General features: G+C 36.4%; 1 long non-coding RNA gene across 6 annotated transcripts in view; it reads left to right on the top strand.

The window, feature by feature from the left end:
• The window catches only part of LOC116280648 (uncharacterized), a 524,367-nt gene that overhangs the window by 295,671 nt on the left and 207,328 nt on the right, over positions 1-21,368 (top strand). Inside the window, exon 6 of one of the 6 annotated variants that reach the window (XR_012072554.1) lies at positions 17,184-17,237. The exons of the other annotated variants lie outside the window; for them this stretch is intronic. This is a non-coding gene — a long non-coding RNA (uncharacterized lncRNA). Of the gene's footprint in view, positions 1-17,183; positions 17,238-21,368 lie in introns of those variants that run through there. 6 annotated transcript variants of the gene reach the window in all.

Genomic DNA, 21,368 nt, shown 5'->3' with positions numbered 1-21,368 from the left:
GAATAAAATTTAGTCTAAGTTCAGTCACACACATTTTAGTGAACTTAAATTTTTTTTATAGTGCTGTGTGACCATAAAAGCTCAGGTTCCAGAGAATTAGTCTTTGATGGTATCTTAAGAAGCAGTTGTATAGGATTCTGAATAAAGGTTTATAGTCAGTAATGAAGGAGAAGTACTACCAAAAACCAGTTATGAAGCAGCAAAGGAAAATTGGACAACTGATTAGATCAGGGGTCATGAATCTACTGGTATCTGTTCAAGGCTCAAGGTTGATACTGAGAACCTGGGTGACTTGTTAGCAACTGTTATTTCAAAAGGATTCCATAATTACCTATGCCTCACTGAGGTTAGTCAGAACTCCAGTGTGACTTAAATATTCTATAACATGTTGGAACAAAACCCTGATTTAAAAAAAAATGAAATCAAGTAAGAAATTCAGAGATCAGAGGGTTGGTGAGAGGTGAGACCGTATTCCCTATTGTGACAAGTCAGGAATCCTACTCAATGCTGGTTTTGTTGTCCAAGTGACTCTTAGCAACTGCTTCCCCAGAGGAATTCTCCTTTCCTTGGTTTTAAGCATAACCCTTTAAGCCAGTTACATCTCAATAACTAAGTTTGTATACCACAAATAATGAATTCATAGTTGCCATGTATAATCATGGAAATTATGTTTTGTTGAATCATAGTACAAAACAGTCACCCCAAGGTGTGCACACGTGTTTATTGGATAAAAAGTATGCATGTGTGTCTTTTGGATATAAGGCACCCATGTGTGTCTGTTGGATACCCTTGCTTATTTTACATTAATGCACAATTCCATTAATATTTCCAAGACAGAATAAAGTTAGCTTCTTGTTCATTACAAAGCAGATGTAATTTATAAATACAGAACCTTATTAAAGAAGAATACTGATTCTCCCAATTTTTAAGGGTGAAAGAAAGTAGTATGCTCTAAAAATGGTTTAAGTCTAACATTATAAATATTTTCCCATACTGTATAAGTGAAAGGCCTCAGGACTAGAGATCAGAGCACAGGCTCACAGTCAGATGGCCTGTGGCTGTATTCAGCACCTCCACTTATTACCTGTACCCTGTGCCAGTTATTGAACCTCTAGGAGATTTTGTCTTTTTATCAGTAAAATAGGCTTAACGGCTATCTTATCCACCTTATATGGTAATTAAATGAGATGTTGAAGATAAAACGTTTAGATGGTGCCCTGAGGATAATAAATACTCAAAAGTTATCAATGTCGTTCACTGTACTGCTGCTGTTCTTAGGGAGGGTAGCCAGCATACACACTCAGTATAATGAAGTATCCTGTCTCCTTTTCTCAATGAAAGAGTTCATGCAGAAGGTACTTTATAAAGACCCTTGTGTATGGTGGAGAGATATCTTGTCTCAGGTTGGGGCCTTGTAGACATTTAAACTCCCAGATACCGTAAGTTTACTTTTTAATTAAACAAAAAAAGCCTGGAGTGTAAGTTTTCTTCGATAAAAAGAAAAATCCAGTGTGATTTTTTTTCCCACAAGAACCCCAAATTAAATCAGGAACCAGTACATCATGTGCATGGCTATCATATTATTTTTTTCATTTTACCTGTGAAGCAGCTGTGTTCCAGAGAGTTAGCGGGACCCCAGTAGAGATGAAAGCTATTTTCACAAGGAACGTTTCCCTTTGTTAGTTATTTGTGTATTCAGACTGTTCCACTTAATTTTTGATAAATCAAAATAATTAACTGTTCTTCAAAATATACTGTGTACTTTTATGTGTGAAATTCCTGTACCTTTGGGGATATAAGCAAGGAATGAATATCCCAGAATGCAGTTAGCTCAGCATAATCTTGAATATCTCCATCTGCAAAGAAAAGCAACACTGTCTAAGAGTGAATTCTTAGTGTTATCAGCAACAAACATAAACACTTATGGATTACTGATTATATTAGAAAAATTATTTTTGAATAACGGTCATCTTTTTAACGTATTTACTATTCCAAAACATTAATCATATCTCCATATGGACCTGCTTTCCTAGGATGTATTACACTCGTGCCCTCTTTTCTCAGAATGTAGTCTGAGTTCCTGATTCTTGAAATTGGTTTATGCATTCATTCAATTCACGTTCTTAGACTGTTCACCCTATACTAGGCACAGTGTCATTTTTTTTTAAATGTTTGGTCATTCAGGTCAGAGCCTTTAAAACCCTATTTCAGTGAAGTTATTTCACAGAATAAATTTGTTCACTGCAATCTGCTAGAGAGTGTTTGCCAGTAATATCAGTGCTTATCAAGTTAGTGCCTGAACTTACATATCAGCACACCAACATCTGATAGCAGGTAATGACATGATGACCTTTTTCTGCTAAGATTTCCTGAGGCTGCTTGCTGAAATAAACTGTAGCTTTGGATACACCTTTCCTTTAGGCAAAACGAAACTTAGAAACAGATCTAAGTCTTTGGAGGCATGAAAGAGAAAATAACTTGAAAATAGAGGTCGAAGAATGGATGAAATATCATAAGAAATATCTGACATAGTTGCAAAAGATGAAGCTGACCTGTGATTCTTTAAGACCTGACCCCTGGTTGGATAGATTTTTGAGGCTTGGGGTATATCTAAAGCAGCTATAAAAGAGCTGAAGGACCATTTTCCAAACAATGTCTCTCACAGATTGTACTGCAAAGTTGAAATTTAGAATTGCGGGGGAAAGCATGCTGTTACTAAGCTGAGCAATTGCTCAAATCCTGTTCATACACAAAAAGAGAAAATGTTATATTAATTCTATGTCCTGTTCATTCCACAAAGATTATTGACTAAGCAGTAGTTCTCAAAATATAGCATGGCTCAGTATCAGAGGACTCGTTAAACACAGATTTCTGAGTCCCTTTCTGAGATTCTCTGATTCAGTACGTCTGGGGCAAACAGAGAATCTGACTTTCTAACAAGTTCATGGGTGATGCTGATACTGCTGGTTCAGGGATGACACTTTGAGAACCACCAGATTAAGGTGACAGATAGGTTTCATTAGAAATTGATTTCAGCCATAAGATAGAAATCAATTTTGAAAAGTTGGAAAGATCATTTGTTTTGAAGCCCAAAAACGCGGACTAGATTTCTAGTTTTCTGTTTCAGTGACCTTGACCTAAAGAGTACAGCTACCTCACTGCAAATTAAGATTATGGTATCTAACATCAAAGGTTGTTGTTGTGAGGATTAATTAAATATTGTATACAAAGTACCTGACACATAGCAGGCGCTTAATACATAGTAGTTATGATTATACTATTGGTGGTTGCAATTATACTATTTTTATAAAATACCTGTACGTTAATCAGTTGTGAAAATAAGTGGATCTAGAAAATTTTTTAAGAATAACTGTGCCCCTTGCTACAGTTGCTGGGCAGAACATTGCTCTCACATTATTAACTGCCCTACCCACCACAGGTTGTTGATTTTTGTATTTTTGCAATCCCCCAGCACCTTCAGTCTGGAGTGCCATCTCAGGGACAATGAAAACTTGTCTTTTCTTGCTTTTATTAAAAGTCAAAGTCCGAGATCCATTGCATTATTAATCAAACTCTCCTTTCACCCTTATCTTTGTGCAAAATCCAAGCATTCATGATCTTCAGTCATTACAGACATTTATTCCCATATGGTGCCAAACATATTCCAAGACCCATCTCCTATTCCTACCTCTCCTCCCCAAACCCTTACTACTATGTCCTGTGGGATTCAGGGTCTGTTTGATCAACAGACTTCTCTACATCGTTAAACTCATCTCCAAAGATCTTTTTTCTGATTAATGGGACATCTCCTGAGGTCCGAGCTTCCCCTGCTATTTGGTCCCTCCCATACTTACTTCATGCACCTCAAGGCACTAAAGCCTAAGGGATCTTATGCTCCCAGTTTTTACATGCAAATAAATTCTCCTTGTCCCATTTTCATAAGTTCTAGTTCCTTTAGAACATGTCATCAGATTTTGCTAGTGTTACCCTGCCTTTTTATTATCTCTGTGTCCTCTTCCTTATCTCTAGACAAATGTCTTCTTTTCTACACAAGCCTGCTTTCATTCTTAGGGATTTTAACAAACAAGCAAATGATCTAACAAATAGAACATCTCTTGACCTTCCTAAAATTTGTGGAATTATTTCTTCCACAAGGATTATTTCCTCCACCCCAATCCAGCCACCTACTCACACACTTGCAGCCTGAGTCTTGCCACTATCAACAACAGCACCACGTGCAGCAAGTTTTTTTTCATACATTGACCACCCTCTGATCATCCCTTCTCTTCTCTCCAGCTCATTCACTCTCACTCCTATCCAGAACTGAAATTCTCTAAAAATAAATTTTATAAAAAACACTGATGTTCTCTGAAGATAGAGCCTGTTCCATCATCTATGGCAGGGATTTGCAGACAGAAAAGATTCAACTAACATGTGAACCTGACTTTACACAACCCTTCTTAGTATTTGATGGGAGAGGACTGAAAGCCAGAAAATGTGTTTTATCTTTTCAACTACAGAAATCAGTAGATTAGCTAGTTCTGTCCCTGGCTATATGTCCCTATAAAAGGAAGCTGGTCCAATTCAGAAGTTCTAGGAGAAAAGAAGCCAGATAAATACCATGAACTAATTCTTGCTCACAACCCACCCTCATCCCACCTCCCCCACCCCCACCCCACCCTGCCACACACAGGGTGATGGGCCCCAGTTGAATTGGAACAGAAATATCCATGTAAAAAGTAAATATTTTAGTTTCTTGAATCTCTGCAACTTGCCTTTTAAAACAAAGCCCACAAGACTTGAATGATGGATGTGATGGGAAACTTCTCCTGTTTTAACTCAGCAATTAGCTCTGTAAATCATATAATTCCTTAATTTCAATGACTGAATTGAACCAATTCTACACATGGAGATGAGGTTAAGGGCTCACGGAGGAAGATGATTCCCCTCTCACTGCTTGTGCCAAGTACAGGACCCACAGCCGTGTGCCATAATAGGTGGTCACAAAAATTTCCCAGAGGAAACCACAGTGATCTTTCATGTGGTTCAAACCACACTATATGGTGAGTGACCAGAGAGATATGAGCTCCTTCTGAGGTTGATGTGGGTGGGGGCTCTCAGGCAGCTCCAGAAGGGTGATTAATAACTGTACCATGACCTCCCTTATTCCCACCTAACCCGTTTCTGCTTTTTGGCAACAAAAGGGACAAGAACAAAAGACAAAGACTATAGAAAATTACCTTAAAATGACAGATTTGGGCTGCTAATATTTTAGAGCTGTCTAGTTTCCTCAAGATAGGTTTTTGGAAAAGGTTTTCTAAAAAGCTGCTTCTCTTTTATATAATACATAAGGGTAGGTCAGGGGAGAGTTAAGAGACCTCATAGAAAGACCTAGGAAGACAGATGCTTGATGATGAGATTCTAACTGTGGATAATAGATTGTCCAGGTGTATGCTAGGGATGTAAGCTGGAACTCCCTACTGCTCAAACTGCTCAGTAGCTACCAAAGTCTTCATTGCATTAAGAGAAGCAATATTCATGAAGAATTGCTTGAATCTATCACAATCCATCCATTTCCTTAGATCTTCTAAAGGAATCCATCCTTGAATTTGGCAGAGACCAGCAGAGAACTCTTCACCTAGGTTGCATGGCATTGTTTCTGCCCTCTCCCTTCCACCTCCCTCCCCCCACCACACTGTCTGGGTGATCAGCCATTTACTGAATCATGCTTTAGTACGCTGCCCTTGGTCTGCGTTGAAAAACCTGATAAAATGCAAGCCAGCGAAGCATAGAATAACATCTACTTTGGGGACACTGTTCACAGTGCTAATGATGAATATCCTTGGGAAACAAAAATCTGTTATCTCAGTATCAAAAAGTTTGCTTGTGCTGATTCACTTGTCTGTTTTTATGCTTAAGATGTGATGAATCATGCAGTGGATTGCACTCTCCCTTTTTCACTGCCCGCTGAGATGCTTAGAATTAACTTTGATGCCTACCTATAATAAGCATAGCAAATTGCCTTAATTATTTTCAATTTTATTTATTTTCTGTTGTCAATAATCTGCTTCTGGTACCAATGAGAATAAAAATATACTAAATATTTAAGATAAGATGAACTGCTTATGTTGATAAGGGAAGTGATCAGGGTGCTATGCAATTAGGTGAGACAATGCACTGTCTCCTTCCTGTGCAACCTGCCCCCGTTCTCCCAGCTCAGCACCGTAGGAGGTGGTCTAACATGCGTTATTTAAGAAACGTGCCTGGCATTGGACAGGATTTTAATGTCCAGATTCTTGATGTTTTAGCTATGTTATCTTAGATTTTAAGCCCTCATCTCTCCAAGTCAAAGTTTCTCCTTCTATAAAGTGCAGATTATAATTATGCCTACTTTATGTTTAAATGAGGATCTGATACAGTGGGATTTTTAAGAGGAATATTTAGTATCACCTTCATTCATAAGTGTATTTAACACAGTGACATACACACACAACACACATATAAATTATGAGATGATCTAGGAAATTATGTTACAATAATATGATTATTTAATAAATGATGGCTTTACTACATTATTCTTCTTCGTTACCGTTGTTACTTTTTCATGCATGAGCTCTAGGTAGTATTGTAGGAATTGAATTCATTCTCAACTCCTCCAGATGGAGCCCCTCTCACCACCAAAGGAGACTTTATTGATGGTAATTATATATATAATGTGATAGAAGTTTTATGGGAAAACATGGATTATGAGGTCAGGTAATTTTGGAAAACACTATATAAAGCAAAGTAAAAACTAATCTACTTAGTTAAGAAATTTTCAGTGTCTTTACGTATTAGTATATACATGAATTCTTCAAACCAGGAGCATAGAGTGCAGTCTTTAACAAACTTATTTTATCACAAAAAAAAAATATCTCTCCAGAATCATTCAGGAAACTGGATTTGGGAAATGTTGCAGTATACTAAAATTCCTCTTATAGTAATCTACTAAAGTGCTTGAAATTCTCATTTCTTTGTGATAAATCAGTCCTTGAAGAAGAACTGATATATCACACACAGTTATACTAAAGCTTTTAAGCCTCAAAGTGTAATCACCTGAGCAGTTTACAAGCTCTTATGCAGGATAGAAAAAGACTCAGACATGGAAACACAGCATGTTATCCAGTGGTAGGGGTCATGGTCAGGAGAACAAATCCAGATGGAGGAACCACAGAAGTTGAGGTACAGAATGAGGGCACAGAGGAAAGGAGGTAGTGGAAGAGGGAGGAGTATGGAAGAAAAGTAGTAGATAGGAGTGTCTTGAATAAACTTTATGAATGTATAGTGATGGATCACGGGCAGACGTGAAAGCTGCCTACCACTTATTAGATGATAATGGAACAGTTAAACCCCTACCCCTGATCTTCTTTTAAGAACTCCTTTTCCACCAAAGGGCACATGGAGTTAGTTTTAACTACACATGTTAGGTTACAAGTGGAGAGAGTCAAAAGATACTAGGATGTAAACCTCCCTACCCAAAGGTAGGGAGAATTATGAAATTCTTTGACTTTATTTCCCGAGCTTTTATCTGATGTATCTTTCCTTTATTCTCTTAACAAATTGCTAAAGGGCAGTTACTCTTGTCAGTATGAACCATCTCCAGCCCCATGTTCCACACTTAAGAATCCTATTTACCCTGAGGCTAGTTGATGGAGTGCAGATGAAATTTCTCCCCAGAGTTCTGGCATCATAATTTGCGTGAGACATCTTTTTTGGAAAATGAAGCTGATTATCAAATAGCTTCAGTTTTATTTTAGATTTTGATAGATTTTCTCTTTGCTTCTTCAGATAATGCTCAGATTTTAGCTGAGAACAATGATGGATTTGGGGATAGTATTTAAGTGATGGTGATTAAGGTAGGAGGCATATCAAGGAGGAAGAGGAACATCTGTCGAGTGTGGGACCTTTCTTCAAAGTGTACCTAAGGCTCTCACAATGGCTGATTTGATGATGATGGTGTATTTTAATGAAACTTACATGACTGAGTTTCTTTGCCACCTGGAATATTGATCCTTCTTTGTAACTTCTCCTTCCTCCAATGAACTTTTTCCAGTGAAATAATTGCTTTGCTTCTTAAACAATACAAGGGGAAAGAAAAAAAATTCCAGTAACTAAAGGCAATTTGATAGCCCGTATCATGATAATAGTCCTATATCTATCGTCTAGATAAACTTTGATGTGCTAGGAAAGAAAGAAGGAAAAAAGGTCTCTTGAAAACTATTTTTTTTAGCCAATTGTAATTGAATCTTATTTTTCCTAATGTGAGAAACATACCTGTACAGAGTTTCATTACTCAAAGTTTTGAATAAGAGAAGCTTTTTTTTTTTCATTTAGAAGTCATGAACACTTTAGGGAGGCAGAATAGAATTATCACAATATGCATCAATCCACATCACTGAAATTTTACACCATACCTTTTTGTTCTTCTCCTGACTGATTCCTACCATAGTATTTCTCCTTGGGAATTAGCGGGAAGATGAAAAGAATGCCAATATAAATACTGTAATAGTTAAGATTAAAAACATTTATACTAGTATTAGCATAAGTGACAATCAAGTGCAAAATGGCTTTTTTAGTAATTTCTAAATAGCCGTAATAACACAGAAGCTCCAGTGATTTGTTTTTCCCCGTTAGAATTATCTCCACATCTTTGTCATTTATACATATGACCTCACAAGTCTCTAGGAGGCAAAGTGGCATGTTCTTTTATATTAGCAAGATATGTTCAACCAAACTAATTTATTAGTATTTGTTCAGACAATTAAAATAATATTTCTCTCTGGGTTCCTTGTTTTTATTTTCTATCTTAGCACAAGCATCCATTTTATCTGACTAACTGGATAAACCCACCATTTAAATAGCTGTGATTATAAGTAACTTTTTTCCCGTTTCTGTTAACAAAAGGACAGATATAAAAGGAGAGAGAAGCATGTTGATCCAACTGTATTCTCACGTTTCATTATAAAGCACTAAAATTGTATATACTTATTCAGAAATATTTATGAAGAACCTATATTGTCCTTAATACTATTTCAAATCCTGGTTCCAGAGCAGTGAACAAAATTGAGCAAAATCTCCTTCCTTCGTGAAACTTACATTCTGAAACTATCTATTTAAATGAGCGATAAAGTTAAAGGAGTTGAAGATAACAGGTCCTAAGAAAACTGTGACAATTAAAAGTACAATACTGAAGGTATGATCCCACATCATACATGATAATAGTATTGTTAACAGTAGTCAAGTCAAACTATGGCCATGAACTACTCATTACATGAAGCTTTCTATTTAATGGTCACAACTTCTTACGAATGTGGTACTTTTAAATTCCCATTTAACAGGTTAGAAAACTGAGAGAGTTTAAATGACTTGTACAGATGCACATAACTAAGAAGGACCCAAACTCATAGAGACTGAACCCCAGATCTGTGCTCTTCACCCTTCACTCTTGGGTACATGGATCCAAACCAAGGAACAAAACTAAGTATTTTAATATGAACCGATTGTTTCACCTGCAGTGCCATGTGTTAGTTATTTTAAATATTAACAGAAAAATTAAATCTTCTTAAAAACCTTAAGACATAAGGAGGTGGACAGTAAGATGAAGGGCCCCTTATGTATCAAAGAATTGTCCAAATCATTGTCATTATTTTCCAGAATCCAATAATACAATATAGAGCACAAACATTTTATACAATTTAGTATTGTGTGGAATAAGCTTACTGTGTTTTTCCAGTTTTATTCTACTTATAATGCAAATATTAATTGAGGCTCTGCTCTAAGTTAATTAGTATTTATATTGCCAATTTTTACCTTTCAAATGAGATTGTTTCATGACCTTCAGTGTGTTCTCTCTTCTTATTATCGACTTGCAGAATGAAGGGAGAGAAAAATTATAGAATGATTATGATTTGTGTAATATGTGGCCTCTGCTGGGGAGCTCTGCTATTAGCCAGTTACAGTGTTTATCTCAAATTAAGCCCCATTCCATTCTTCCTAGTGGGAGTTCCAAACATTTTCCACGCTTCTTTAGCCCCAGTCTAACTACTATCATTGTTGTTCTCCCCAAATAGCATTCATTGAGGTCATTTAACATAAATTCCTCCAATCACACTCCATGTATTTTCAAAAAATTTCTGTATTTTAAACATGTCATCCTCCATCCTCTTTGTATGGCACCACTTTCTAACTTTTTTCAACTATTTCCTCAAATTCCTTGTATTTTTCTTTCTTTTCTTTTCTTTTTCTTTTTTCCCAGGTATTTAAACAGATACTGGTGGACTTACTCTCTTAAAGGAAGGACAAGGCTCTGGGAGTCTGCCTTCCTGAACATCTTCTTCAAAACCTTCTTGGAATATTTCTTACTAAACACATGCCCCTGAATCACTCCTGTGGAACCCTCAAATGCTAAGGAACACAGTTTAGGAACCACTGCATCAGACCACACTCAGATATAATCTGATAGGCTTGCTCCAACTCTTCATGAGGGATCTCAAGGTGCAATGAATTGTAAAAGGCAGAGTGGCAAAGTCTGAGCTTGAACAGGAAGCCAATCCAATTTCCCAGGAGAGACCACCCTTAAAATAGTTCCAGAAACAGAAGTCATCTATTTGGGTTACCCAGTCATTCCTTTTCCTTATTAGGTGCCATTTGCTTTGTAGAACTAAAATTCTGCATGGTTCTTCTCCATTAGATTGTTTCAAAACCAAGTTGAATCCCTCTCAAAAGTAGCTGGTCTGGAAGTGGTATATGTCAGCACAGTAGGAAGAGGAACCATTTGATTTAATTCTGAATTTTCTGAAAACTTGATTGCTAGATTTCTCTGCATTTCTATGGATCATTTCAGTTAATCAAGTGAGTTTTCATCTACTGGTTAAATTGATTCTGTGAGGTAGGAAATTAAGGTGAAGTCAGTAAGTGTTGCAGGTAGATCTTAAATCCAGGCCTCTCTGTGTTTATTTTACTCAGTGGTTATGCCTCCACAGGAAGGAGTTGTTTTCTTGACGTTTGCCCATCACCACAATGATGCTTCTCTTGCTTGCCTCACTTTTCTGGAGTACAATAATACATCATCAACGATTTCAAAATGACACTGAATCTTGAGGAAAGATAAAATACGTCATTCTTGTATTCTCAAAGAAGGGAAAGTTACATATTTTAGAAAGTAGCTAAAAATTTAGCTTTTCAGAAAAAAAACAGTTCTGTTGCTTGAAATTCACATATATGAATCTCTTTATGACCTAATAGCATGTGAATGAATTACATACTTTTTCATATTGATGACAAATAATGAGTTGTCTTTTATTCCTTGCCTGCTATTCACGAAGCTAGACATATCCAACAAGCCTTAGACAACAACTCCAGAATTAAATATTAATATTTCTGATTTACAAGTGGAGCTTGTATTTTTCTTGATGTTTTGCTGCAAAGTCATCTTTTTTTCTCCTCTTAAGTTTATCCTCTATAAGCTCTTTACTCTTCTATCTAAGACACAAAACTTTCTGGAATCCAATTTCTCTCTTCTAAAATATTCTGATTTCCTGATTTTAGTGCAGTTCCAAACTACCTTCCCCCTTATTGCTAGGAGTATCTTTTCTACCACGGTCTGTCTCACAGTACGCGCAGCCACCCCACAGTCTGGTTTCCCACAGTTCTACTCGACTGATAATGCCCTGTTAGGAATAATTGTTGGTCTTCTAATTGACGTATTCATGACTTTAATTCATAAAATTATTGAACACCACCTTCTACCTTTTCTTCATACCTGTACTCATCTAATTTTTCCTACTTCTATAAATATTCTTTTCTAGATGCTTTTTGCTTCTTACTCTAATTGCTTCTTAAGTGTAAGTTCATCCTCTATTTGAATACCTACCTTGTCCATTTTTGTGTAACAGTTTGCCCTGTAAAGTATCACCTGCCTTAAGAGTTTTAACTATCACTTTTAAGTTCATGGCTCCCAAGTCCATGTAAGTAAACTTCAGTCCTTAGCTAGCAATTAAATATCTCTTATTCATGCTTTATATTTTGGGGGGGTGTTAATTAGGTTTGTGTACCTATTTATTTTTTAAGAGGAGGCACTGGGGATTGAACTCAGGAACTAGTGAATGCTAAGCACACACTCTACCACTGAGCTATACCCTCTGTCCCTAAACATCTCAATGTAATCATGATGACAGCTCCCAGTCACAACCCAGAAATTACCTCATTACCTCCTTTTCCAAGACTTCTTGTCTCCTTTCACTCAGTTTTGAGTCACCATCAACTTTTCTCTCTGATTCACTTCTTAAACCCTGTCACTTCTATTTTAACCATGCTGTTTGCTTTAGCGATCTCTCTTCTGTTCCCAATGCTGCTGGACCAACGGCCCTGAACTGCATGCCAGGACTATTATAATAGCTTCCTAATTGGTGTATTGATTTCCAGTCTCCTGTTTTTTCAATCTATGATTCGTATCACCATCACACATCTCTTCTTAAACAAAGAGTAGTGTTGATGATTTCTTTTATCAAGAGCCTATATTGTCTGCACTGTCTCCTATTACACAGAGAGTGAAATACAAACTATTTGGCCTGCCACTGAAGATTCTTTCTTATCAGGTTACCAAAAACCTCCCTACCTACTGAACTTCAGTCATGAGTCTCCAACTACTAGCCCTTAAATATACCTACTTTCCTACTTGACTGATTTCACTTATATTCTTTTCTTACATGATTTTATTCCCTTAGCCCTTCTCATAATTCTCTATCTCACCTTCCTCACCTTCCAATACCTAGTTAAATCTCTTTCTGACATGCACATACTTCGACCCTGGCCTAGTGCATATTGTGTTGAATGAAACTGAATAAAATTAATTATTTTTTCTTGAGTACATTTTAAACAGTGGATTTTTTTTTTGTCAAAGTAACAAACATCCACGCTAGGAATTAGTTGCCGATAGACTAGCTGTGATTTTAAAAACACTTTAAGGAAGACTACAGCTAACTTCTACCTGAAACCTTCTAATACTATAATTAAGAGTTCATTCACAAATTATGTTTTCAAATGTATTAATTTTGAGATACTAATGTGGAAGTTTCAGAGAATGAAATTTAAAGATATACATACATATATATCTACAATGGCATATTTCTATATTTCTGTAGCCTATATCTATATTTATATATCCTATCTATATTTTTATCTATGTATCTTATGTCTATGTCTATATTTGAGATTAATAATAAAGTTTCCTGCTTATACAACCCAATTAATATGTTAAAAAGGTTGTTTTCTACATTTTAGAAGTGAGTTTGAAGTTTGAAAATGGCAGTAAGTATACACTGAGACAGAGTACACCCTGACAGAGCCAAGTGTTGTCTCGCCATGAAAACTCAGTCTGCCTTAAGTTTCAGTAGAGCTTATGCTCCTGTACTTTTATTCTACATTACTCACAGAAATACATAATACTTCCAGTATGAAAATAGTAAACAGATATCACAAATAATAATTAAGTAAAAATAATCAACACAACTGTAAATTTCCTCACTGGCCATCTTTTCCCACTCATCTTTGGGTATTTAAAATTAATGATGCTGAACAAGGAATTCTTTACCCTAAATTTATGTCTGTGAATACAGATTCTTCATTTGCCACTTGACTCACTTCCCTCTCTCATGTGTTGATTTAATATGTATAGTTTTCACTTTTTACTTAGCAGGAGTAATTTATCACTCTGGGTTCTAGGTTTAGGAGTGTCACCAGGTTATCTTGAACTAAGCATTTCGTGAGTCTGTAGTTTGGTTTCTCCATCTATGATAAGTTAGATGTGAAGATGAGGCTATGAAAAATAAACTGGAAAATCAGTGAGAAAGTTATAGTTAAAGTACTTCCGAAAGAAGATTAATCAACTAAATTACAAGCACATATCTAGCAAAAAAAAAAATCTGTTAGGTGGTCTTTTACACTCTCCCAGTGTTTTATACAATTACCCAATGGCATTCTTACACCATTATACCTATTTATCCATAGCTTGTCTTCTCATATGAATCATCATGTGACTGTTTTGCACAGAATACTGGTCACAGTGGGTGGGACTGGACAGGTGCTGGAAGTTGAGTTCCATTTCTCATTTTTGTTCCACAAAGACTGAAACCCACCGATTTTGTGAAGCAGGTTCTCTTAATTATCTGAAGTCTGGAGACCTTGCTAATTAACATTTACCTATAAGTAATGCAAGGGTTAGCCAACGTTAAGACTGTGGAATGTCCTCGCTCAGTGTAAAGCTCAATGAGGTAGGAATCAATCATGGTATGAACTAGGTTTTCTGGACATTGTGTTAAAACCTTTATTAGTACTTTAATGCCAAAATCGTTTCCATTTGTCTTTGCAGTTCTAATGTCATTTACAGGAATTTTAATAGCAGTTTCTACCATAGTCACTTTCAAAGTGCATTTCAGAACCCTCCTATGCTGTTTCTCCTCTCTGTCTTCACTTGTTTTACTTCCCATTTCAGAGGTCTTTCATGTTCTAAGGGAGCCGTAACTCCATATCCCCAGTTGGGAGTTGAGGGTTGTGGATGGAGAAAATGAAGCTAAGAGAATTAGGAACACATTACCAATAGTCTGATTTATGCAGCTAAAATCATTCCTTCCACCAATCATAATTGGTCGTTAGGGCTCTCTATACCCAGGGCTAGATTTTTTGTTTTCTACCACAAAGTCATCAGAATTCCTTCCTACTTGTATGCATTAACTTCTAGCATCTTTCCACTCCCATTCCCTGAGACACTGTTGAACTTTGTCTGAGCCCTGTGCTCTCATCCTTTTGCATTCCAATTAATGGCTAACAGCCAAGGGGCCACCTTTGTCTTTTTATTCCCAGATAGGACCCACCTCTCCCCTTCCTCAGTGACTCACCTCCATCCATCTTCATGATACCCATAAAACTCACAGATGGCTCCCTTGTTTACCTAACTCTCTAAAACTCCAGATCCCCTTGCTTATTTTTTTTTGAGATGTTCCTCATTAATAAATGTTTTCCCTGTTGCAGTAGCCTGAATAAAATAATCTCCATAATTGTTCAGTGCAGCATTTTATCTTTTATAGGTGCAACAAAGTAAAATTAAAACAAAGAAAAAAAGAAGAAAGTTGTCTAAAACACATGCAGCCAAAAAGATCTTTGTCTTTTTTCGCCATGGAACTTACAAGGCTGCTCTAATGGCATAAGAAAATATTTCACTAAACTGGCAACACATAGAAATATGGAAGACATATTTTTGTGTATGTATTTGTGGCATTAGATGTTAAAAGAATAAGTAGATGAGAAAGAAAAGACATAGAATTTCACATAGTATAATACTATATTGTAGTTTGGAACACATATACTTTTTTTTCTGAAATTAATGAGCTTTAGCAAGTTTTAATGCACCCTGAACAGGAAAATTGGGTAAAAATCTTGCTAACTATAGGGGGTTTATGACATTTCATCAGACGGCTTTATAGGTTTCTGAAATGCATTAGGAATATAAATGTTTATTAGACATTTTTTGAAATCTAATGTAGAAGAGCTGAGTCTGTGTTTAAAGTGTGTATCATTAGTACTTGACATAAGGTAGGTATTAATTAAATTGAAGCAACAAAGTACCATAGAAATCCATTAACTTCAGTAAAAGTCAAGATCCATATGATGTTCTTACCTCCCATCTTTAAAAAGTATAGCTAATGTGTCATAAGAGAACAACCACCTGAGAATAAAATGTGTTTGGTAAAGTTCTCAGTGCAATCATAAAATTGCAACAAAATTAAATTTCATTATATCATTTTGGAAACTGATTTATATAATGAAAAAAAATGATGATGAAGATATCTAGAAATTCTAATAGGCTTGATACTAATAGTGAGATATTTTTAGCTGAATTGTTTCTTACAGATTGTTACTAGTCAATCACCCATCACATCCAGTTCACTGTATAAATAACCTAGGGACAGCAAAGAAAATAAGAAAAAAAAAATCCTCGTCCTTCAGAGATCATTTTAAACATTCAAGGAGACAATGTTGGTAAAAGGATAAACAGCAGAGAAGAGTAAGATAGGGCAATTGCCAAATGATTGGTAATAGAAAGCATTTGAGAAAGAGGAGTGACATGTGCTGTAATGTATGTACAGAACTAAGCAAAATGCCTGGCATTGAGTGAGTGGTCAACAGACGATATCCAGGCAAATCAAATTTAAATCCTAGGGAGACCACTTAGGGAAAAGGAATTTAAATGCTCCTCGACAGGAGCATAACTTGACTGAGATAAACTAAGAGGAAGCACCAGAGGACAGTATCTAAACAGTAAGAATAGAAAAAGCAAAGATACCAAGGAACAGTTGCTATCACATGAAAGTTTGGAGGATCTGGATTCCATCTGTGCTCTTCATTGTATTTTCAGGATAGCCATAAACTCATCCACTGCCCTGGAAAACTAAATCAGTGATTCTCCAGGGGCTGTTTCAGTTTGAGGTGAACTTCACAGACTGGACATGTAGCTTGAAAATGACCCTGGAGAGTCTCCTAGTTCTTTTCTCACAGGCTGTAGTAAACCCTTGTAGGAATAGTTGGAAATAACTGTGTATATAGGTGACAGGAATAAAGGTCAGTAGATATCCATCTAAGGAGTGTGGACTGCCCGCAGAGGGAAGGTAGGAGGTGTTTGTGGGGAGGAGAAATTGCAGAGTGACAGGTCAGGGATATACGTGTATGTCAGTTATGCAACTAGTTTGGACCGAGGGAGGAGAGAATCAAGGCAAAAAAAACTGATTAGGAGACAGGAACTAGACATATCTAAAACTAAACATACTCACCTGAATGTCTTGACAATTTACAACTAACAATGCCACTGCAATTTATAACCCAACTCTGGCCAATTGCTAAGTAGCAAACCAAGCCACAACTTAACGCTGAGTGATTCTGTGGCTCAGATATCTCAAAAGGACACAGTGGGACATCAGCTGGAGTGATTTCAATGTCTGGGGTGATTCAACATCTAGAGATTGGAATTATTTGGAGTTTTTTTTTTTTTTTTTTTAACTCATTCTGGTACCTGGGCTGGGATGACTGGAAGGGTAGCTACAGCTGGGACTGTGGACCGGAGCACCTAATCAAGGCATAATCTCTTCATGTAGCTTGAACTTCTCGGAAGGTGGTGTTCTACATTCATGGGTCCTGTGATGAGCAAGTGAGCATTCCAAGAGACCCAGGCAAAAGCTTTAAAACTCCTGATCTTGCCTTGAAGTCAAAGTCATGCGACATCATTTCCTCTAAATTCTGTTAATCAAAGTGACCACCCAGATTCCAGGGGAAGATGCATAGGCATCACCTCTCAATGGTAAGAATGTCTAAGGATTTGAGGCCATGCTTTAAAACTGCCACATACAGATAATAACAGAAAAGCGTGTTTATTATTATGAAACAAAACCAATTTTAGCAGTTGTTTTCAAAGAACCTACTAAAAATTGCATACTGCTTATTTTTAACATTACTCATGCAATTCTATAATCATCAAAGACATATAATGAACACAAGAAGTTACCAATACTGATAGAACAGAATTGTTCATCAACAATGAAAAACCATATTTTTAATTCAAAATGGTCCTGTTACGAGCTCAAGGGTTAAAAGAGATACACCATTTAAAAGACTGAAATTTCTTAGAAATGCATGTTTGAAAATATGGCTGGCCCTCCAGTGCAAACATCATACAGATGAAAGATGGTGTAGTTAATTATCCAGATGTTTCAGATGTCAGCGTTCGTTACTACTTCTGCACTATCACTCATCATCTGGTTTACATTTTTCTTTACATTTAGGTGTTCCGAGTGGTAAATTTAGGTGGAGAATGGGGATGGCCCTTAAGACAGCCCATCACCATATGTTTCGTTTGGGCTTGAAAAATGAGAATAATCTAGACCTTTGCCAGCGAGACAGGTAGAGAGTTCCCGTCAATGGCCATTAAGCCTGAGGAATGGGGTTTTAAACAGACAACTTGTAGCGCTGCTCTTCAGGAACCTCCACAGCAGTTGTGCTTAGCTGCGGGTTCCATGATCCAGCCGTGTAGCTTTGGCTCCACGCAGCCCCTTGCCTGTGTCACCACTGTTGGAACCCCCTCTATGGAGTGCATCTGTTACCAGCTCTCTTTCAGAGAGCATCTGCTGCCAGAAGAGGCACACTTTTAATATGTTGATTTATCACTGTCAGATACAGGGTTTTATTGTTTGCATTTGAATATTGTATTTAAGGTACCTTTGTGATTACAGATATTTTACATATAAATTGCTTTATATTAGAAATATCTTTTTTTCAGTATTTTTAAGGAAACGTCACATTCATGTGTTTTGCATTTTAATATCTTCTGCACTGCTGAGCACTTGTGAATTGCTCTCTGTCTGTAATGGCAGTCGGTATGAGCAACAGCATCTGTGACTGTTGCTGCTTCAAAGGGAAAAAATTAAATGTGGGTATAGCTCTTCTTTTCTAGGGAACCAGAATTTATTAATTACTAAGGGCCGCTTTGATTGTTATTTTGCCCCCAAAACGGACAGAATAGGTCACTGCATAAAAATAGCTTCCCACTCCATAACCTTTGTAAACTAGAAAACAATGTCAAGTTTCACACTTTCCTCTCACTTGTTTCTGTAGTCTTAAAATAATTTTTAAGTCTTTGGGACTGTATGGTCTTTGAAATAATAGCACCATCTACTGTCTGATCCTGAATTCATACATCATGTTAAGGAAAAAAATAAAGATGGTGAGATGGAGGGGGTGCTCTGAGTCATTTAATAATATAGCACTAAGTGAATAATATATAACTAAAAAATGGGAAAATTCTTACCTAAAATTAGAAAATAACACTAATGTGGAGTTAGTTATAGTAAATAAACGTTGTGAAATACTCTTTTTTTAAGAAAGCTCATAACATGGTATTAAAATTTATAGATCAAGTAATTTCTTATTATCATCAGTCATCATTATTATTTTAGTTCATGCTTGTTTTGTATTCATTTGGATGATGGTGAGAGGTGAGAGAGGTGGATTTAAAAAGAAATATCTTAAAGAAATCCCTCCTCTCCACAACGCATCACAATGTAAGCATAATTGCTCCCTTTCTGCAGAGAGCTGGCCGCTCTCAGGACCACCTCTCCTAGTGGGAGTTGCGAGGGGTCCTGATTGTTCCCTGTCCTCAAATTCTTTCCCCAAAAGAGTAATGTTATTTCATTAAAGAAACTCACCTGTCTGGATAAACGATCAGTGAAAGTACGTCTCAGGGCTCTCATAAAAATAAGCTACTAGCTGTTTAAAGAACATAGTGTGAAATTCAGGACATTCTCCAGTCCTCCTTCATGCTGGTTTCTTTCAATGAGCAAGAGGTCGGTTGTCACTCTGCCTCCTGCACAGTTGTTTCCTTAACCTCACAGCTCCCGGAGGACTGTTTTGCCTCCCACACATCAATTGCAGACTGTATATGGTTCTTCCTGCCTCTGGAATTGGCATCAAGTTATTCCATCTACAGCAGGACTTTTATGTTTTCTGTCCAGTTTATTATCTCTTTTCTAAATCAATTCAAAAGGTCTCTTTTCTCTGTGTGGCCTTCTGCTCCCTTTCTTCCCACTTTCATTCTATTTTATTGTTTTTTTTTTAATTTTATTTCAAAATTCCTCATTTTAAAAAATGTTTTTATTTCCAGTTTTTAAGAACCAACGGTGTTTGCAAAAAATAGTTGGTGAAAACATACATTCTTATGATTGATACTTGTTATTCTGGTCCATTTTTTTGAGATGTCACAAAATATATTAAGTAAGAAATAAACAGTGATGACATCATTAAAATGCTAAGCATGATCTTATACTTATTTGCCAAATATACCTTAACGCTCTCCTGTCTACCAAAATATATGAAACACATTCCCTACCTTGAGAGGGGCTTACAATCAGTTAAATATTTCCTTATCCTCTTGTTTTAAATACTTTATTATCTTTTCATCTCCATTGTAGTAGCTAGATACTGACCAACTGCTCAGTTTCTACCTAGTCTAACCTTATCTTGGTTATTATTGTAACCTATAGTAAGGTAATATTTTGACAATATTAACTGTGTTTTTATTCACTGAGAAAATATCTTGGCTTTATGCACCATATATAGGGAGAAAGCAGATATAAAGGGAAAGAATAATAGTAGTAGTAGTAGTAGTAGTAGTAGTAGTAGTAATAATCTAATAACAAATTCAACTGAGTTGCCAAATACATTTAAAAAAAAACTTATTTCCAGTGATATCAGTGTCTTAACATTGATCTAAAGCTGGGTCAGCAAAGTCGTTGTAATGGGCCAAATAGTAAATATTTTAGGCTACAGAATCCATTTTACAACTACCCAACTCTGTTGTTGCAGCACAAAAATAGCCAAGAGAATGAGCATGATTATGTTCCAATAAAACTTTATTTACAGCAACAGCAGCATGACTGATTTTGCCATAATTTTCCAAATCTCATTCTAGAAAGTTCTATGGAGTTATAGTTTCAAAAATAAGGCAGTGGTAGCTAGTGAATAGGGTTGTCCCTCCTCTAGAATCGTTTCTTCATGATTCTTAAAGTCTCTAGCAGTCTTTTGGCACATGCCGCTGAACAATAAAGCCACTCCTGTGCTGTGCAGTCTCAGCGTGCACGCACACACACACGGTGTGGCTTTGCTCTTCTCAACTATAGATAATGACTCATTAAAACCCTTTTACTTATGTTGATAATGAAATTCCTCCATGCTAGCTTTTTATTTGTTATAGCTGGATCTGTGGCATCCTTAAAATCAATATAGAAATATTACATAAAGGGTGTCAGTTGTAGAACTCTTGAAAAATATGAGCCTAACAATGTTAAATAACAAAGTAATAGTAGAATCTTTTGAATATATAATGATTTCACATCTCTCCTTTGTTCCTTTGTTAAACAGGGGCCAGGTAGATGGGAAAAATATTTCTTGGGCTTGGGAAAAATAAATGAGTTGCTCAAGGCCACAAAGCAAATAAAAGTTGGACCTTGGCTCCAATCCATGTTCCTGCTTCCTATCCTAGTATACTTTTCACAACGTAATGTCTTCAACTAGTAATAGGACTATACATTTATGTGGCTGATAAAATCTGTAGTTAAAGTCCACAGTAGTCTACTACAAATGTCCTCAAATTCATTAGTAACCTAGACAGAACTGTTACACGTTTCTGTTTTCTTTTATCTCACTCTTTCTCATTGTGCACTTCCTCTTTACAGAAAAAAAATTTAAATTTGTTTTCAAGGATATGTTGTGTACATTTTATTTTTATGAAA

The sequence above is a fragment of the Vicugna pacos genome, chromosome 5 (genome assembly GCF_048564905.1).
Source record: "Vicugna pacos chromosome 5, VicPac4, whole genome shotgun sequence".
Classification (NCBI taxonomy): Eukaryota; Metazoa; Chordata; class Mammalia; order Artiodactyla; family Camelidae; genus Vicugna; species Vicugna pacos.
The sequence above is the reverse complement of the archived record's forward strand: the minus strand, read 5'-3'. Positions and strand labels throughout refer to the sequence as shown.